Below are 5,362 nucleotides of genomic sequence, written 5' to 3' on the forward strand. Positions count from 1 at the left end.
ATGAACGTAATCAAAAAGTTTATGATGAGCTGGGATGTACTTAATCATAAAGGTTATGATGAACTTTTACGAAGCATTGAGAGATAATTTATTGTGAAAATATTATTTGGATTAACAAGAAGACGCTCGTTTCCTATTCTGAATTATCAGTACATATTAGCTTTCGGTCCTGCCTAAAGAAATATTTTAAAAGAATTGAATTTTTCATTTGAAATCCATTTTATACGTTTGTTACATAGCTGAAATGACAAGAGTCATTAAAGCCTCTGGAATCTGTTTGTGAGACAGAATGAAAATCCTGCTTCAGCACCGACACCTCTATTCTATCCTCTAAGGTTATTATAGCTATGATGATTTGAAACTTGGAGTTTGAAAACGTGCGAAACCTCTTTTGAGGGAGCGGCTGCATGGCTCTACGTGCAACGAGTGCAGCTTGTTGACGGAAACAAGGAGTTCTGTCGTTCGATCCAACCACCATTACTGTGCTAATGAGAAGATTGTGGAGCACTGGAACAATGCCTTGTTCTACGTCTGCATGACTATGTACAGCAGTTTGTAGGGCAGGTGTAGCCCAGTTCTACGTCCTCGCAGCTGTTACAGCTCTGCGTGTCAGCTGATGTCTTTTTTATTGTGCAGTTGTAAGAAAGTACCTATATATACCTGGCAGCTGCTCAGCGACCCCTATATAGAGATATAATATTAAGTATTAAGAAAACCCTTTAAGCAGAGAAACTTTTTAGCAACGCAAGCAACACGCTATGCACCTATGTATATACACGCTACTTCAAAGGCTACTTCGAAGAACTTTTCCGGGGCAACAATCTTGCAGCGCTGGTTCTTTATGTAAGAAGTTCAAAGTAAATGAGTTGGAGTATCATAACAATTTATTGAAATGGTATAATTGATAACAAGAAAGTTATCTACACTGCCATTGCTAGTTGTACGAATGTCTCTTTGTTAATGAAAGTAAGTGAGTGAGTTATGTGAGATATTACCACGATACAATTGAATAGCAACTTGGATAAATAGAAAATTGAAAAATAATTTTTTAAACTACCAAGATGTTACAGTCACGCTATATTTCGGTGTTTTGTAGTTCTATATATTGCTAGATTCTATAATATTGTGGAGTTAGTGACCATAGAAACTGTCACTGGAGAAATTTTTATTTTATTTTGGAAAACCGGCTTTATTGTATAATTTATTAAGGGTTTAATCGTCAATGTGATCATTAATGCTGTCATTACGAATACGATTGGAGAAATAATTTTGATTGGCTGAGGAATTCATGACGAAGGATTTTTCTTGAGTGTCAGGATCCTGAAATCAGGTTTGTGCTACTAAAGCTGGACAAGTCTCAGTCACAACCTATAGGTACATTTACCTCAACATTTTGAACCCAAGCAAAGCAAACGGCTAACATCGTTGTCAGGCTTTGATTTGGCGATTTGCATGTGCTGTTAGAGTGCTCGATTTTGTTCTATTTATAGTTATCGATAAGTCGTTTATGAGTAATGAAACATTTTAGGATGAAAATACAATGTAATAAACAAGATAAACAATTACAATACTCATTACACTATTATCCATGCAGAAACTGCATGGATATACAATGACTTGAACACGAGTGCACTAACGTCACCTATTGATTCGTTTGTTTGTCGGGACTGACAAAAGTTATGCCTTCTCTTAGAACGCAACGCGATCTTAATGAAATAGCAACGAAGAATGAAGGTTTATCGAATACATGAAGGCAAGGCAGAATTCCAGCCTAACTGCAGATGACCTTTGCATCCGTTACTTAAATTAAGGCACAAATCGGGCGCTAAATGGAGGGAGTGGTGCAATTCGTTTCACCCGCACTTCGTCCAATTGAGCTTCAACTTGACCCAAAAAAGTCTCCATTAGTGAAACATTTGCGCCTACCAAAGTCAGCGCTGGCCGCACTCGTGCTGAACTTTGCAGAAGAATGGTTCCACGAAAAAAAAATTTGAGTTAGGTCCGATATTGTGGTGGCCATGACCAAAAATAAACAATATACTAACACATCTATTAATGCAAATACAATTATCATCACTTCTCAGCAAGTTAACGGATTTATGGAAAAGGCTTAATTTTGGTTACAGTTGAAAGGCAAAAGCAAGAAAAATTTTTAAAAAACTTACACATCAACAGAACACATCAACAGAATACATTTCTGTTGATCCCATCAAATTTGGGTGAAGATGAAACAGTACATAAATCGTAGATTTTCCCTATTTCATTATTACGAAAAAAAAAAGTTTCAACGACTCTATTTTCAGCACGAGTTTCTTTCGAGTTATGCAAAAGTTGAACAATCTTTCTTGTCAATTTCATTTTAGTAGCTATAGTAGTCGTGTTCCGATAATAATTATTTTTTTTGTGAAACATTTCAATACCCATTATAATTTGTGAAGACAGAAATATTTATATTCTGAGTCGAATTACTCCATTCCCTTTACTTTCGAGTAGTGTTACAATTTTTATTACCAACTGCATAGAAATACTACGACAAAATTTAGAATATAACAGATTCTTTGAAGCTATCATGCCAATATATGTTCAAAAATTCTTTTCCACATTCCGAAATAAAAAATTCTTCGAGATAAATTTCACTCTTTCAACATCAGGCACTTAAATTAAACCATCCAACACTTACTGACTACGGAAGCTGCACTTAAAGGATTGCAATTTCTAGCGTCATTTTAAATACAATATAATTTATAATATATCACATGCTCACGACCGGATAGAAGTTTTCTTGAACCTGGACCGATGTGAGCGCGAGATGGGCGATCTTCTGTGACCACACATGTCGCTGCGGTCGCCATGGTGGCTGAGTTTTGACCCGAAGCTTTTCTTTCGTTGCTTACCTGTTGCTTGTCTGCATTTTGACCAGAACCGTTCCATGCCTGGTCACTCCGACTCGACCCGTGCGCCGGCTCATCTCAACAAAAAATCTCTCTTGATATCTTTTAGCAATTGGGGCTTGACGAGACGAGCTACCGAGGGACGACCGTGTTTCTTGCTTTGCTTTGCCGCGGTAGAAGCATTTGAAGTCATGGATAATTCTTAAAATAACACGTGCTTAAAGAAAACTCTCTCATTAAGAGTCCCGTAGGTGGAAATTTAATTTAAGTAGGTATACGTCATTGAGGACGAACAACCTACATTATTTAAATGATATTCTTGCATGCTAAATTTTAGCGAGTCAAAGTCACTTACTGAGCTCAATACTTGACAAAATAAAATTGTATTACTTTCCCATGAATAAACGTTTTACCGAACAGTAACACCTGTTTCCTGTTGGAGCGCCGGTATTAATCTCTTTATACGACAAAAAAGAATTATTTCATTCGACATTATTGGTTACATCAAGATTAAACAAGTGATGACTAAATGCTGTCGCAATAACCTAGATTGCCAAAACATGTCAAATTAATTTTCGAACTGAATTCAAATTTCCATAATAGCCAAACATTCATCACATATAATGTTAGACAAATATTTCAATATACTAGAAGCGTTACCACCATATTAAGTATTTATTAGATTTTCACTTAATCTTACATCAGAAGTCGTACGTGATCCTTGATCTTCAAATATAGGGCCCATGGATATCTGAGCTCAGAAATGTCGGTCGCAGTTCTTTATTTTTTCATTGATTTAGTTCTTTGGTCGGAAGGAAACAAACACGCGAGCTTCCCGCCTCCAAAAACAAGCAGGTCAGAAACGAAGACAAATTCCTGAAGTTTGGAGCGCCTGTGACTGGAGTCCGGCAGCGGGAGCAATGAACTCTAACTGGTTGGAGCAGCGGGGCGGAGGAGCAAGCTGGAGGTGGAGGAAGAGACGAGGAAGCCGGGAATAAACGTCATAACGAGGAGTGGAATAAGTAAAAGGTCGAGTTGAAGATGGACAAGAAATGGTAGGAAGATATAAAGAGTATTGAAGGTAATGAATAAGCGAGATTATACTAAGAAGCCTGTTTTGGGTGACACTCAATTTCAATGGCGGTTAAGGTATTTACATTATTAGGCACTGTGTTGAAAATTATTTCACTTTTTTTCACGAAGATTAATTTACGAGTTGAACTTGATATGGATCGTGTTGGTACGTAGCTCGAACTAACGAAGCAGAGGCCACGACACGGAACTGCATCAGCTCCCCAGCTGCGCGATGAGCGCGTGACCGAAGGAACCCTCTGGCAAATCTGACACGGTCACCACTCGTGATTATTCTTCACGTGCATGGGGGTGAAATTTCTTTAATTTCGTAGGATATTCACCAGAGGGCAAACTTTCCAGCCTATTTATCGATCGAAATTACTTCATTTTATTTTCGTCTACAAGTTTTTCTGACTGCATAATCTAAAGTCACGCGGACTGCATCCATAATTGAAATGGAATGACCAATTCCTAGAACAGTTCAACGCAGATGGAACAAACTGCAACGGAGCTCAGTCAGGCGACAGGAGTTAGGTGGACGCTCGTTCCCATTCCACCCTCGATGTAGCACAGCCAAGCTACGCGACCCCGATAACTAACTGATAAACCAACGCTTGCAAGATTCTACGATCCGAGGCTATTGACGTGGACAAAGGTAGGTACAATGTACTTATATGTAAGTACTTATAATTGCAGCGTACTAAAATGTTAGAGCAGCTTACTAAAATGTAAGTGCAGCGTACTAAATGTAAGTGCAGCGTACTAAAATGTAAGTGCAGCGTACTAAATGTAAGTGCAGCGTACTAATATGTAAGTGCAGCGTACTAAAATGTAAGAGCAGCGTACTAAATGTAAGTGCAGCGTTCTAAAATGTAAGAGCAGCGTACTAAATGTAAGTGCAGCGTTCTAAAATGTAAGTGCAGCGTTCTAAAATCAAATATCCGTTTTAATGTTCAGCTTATGCAATAGTTGTTTTAATTTTTTGTCAAAGAAATTTTTGTTATGGGCGAGCATTTGATGAGATATTCTTTTTTTAGCTATTTTTATTCTTTATAATTGAGGTTGATGCTCTCTAGTCGCCACGAAACTTGGTCTTTACTGTTTCAGAGAATTACGTGAATTAATTATTGTTGTGTAAATAAATTATTGCTGTATAAAAGAGATTCACGGATTAGCATTCTCTGAGATCAGTAATATAATTTTACCCCTCATTTTCAAGTGCATTGAGCAAATAACTAAAAAGTTCGTTTTCATTTAAGATATTCACCGACGCAAAAATTAAAAACGGAAAGTAACATCACTAGTAACGAAACGTTTACCAGCGCTAACAACTTGGGTGGACACAGGAGAAAGACGTTTTTTGTGCAAAGCAACGTTTGCGGCCACATTTAACCGCA

The sequence above is a fragment of the Hyalella azteca genome, unplaced genomic scaffold (assembly GCF_000764305.2).
Source record: "Hyalella azteca isolate HAZT.00-mixed unplaced genomic scaffold, Hazt_2.0.2 contig1089, whole genome shotgun sequence".
NCBI lineage: Eukaryota > Metazoa > Arthropoda > Malacostraca > Amphipoda > Hyalellidae > Hyalella > Hyalella azteca.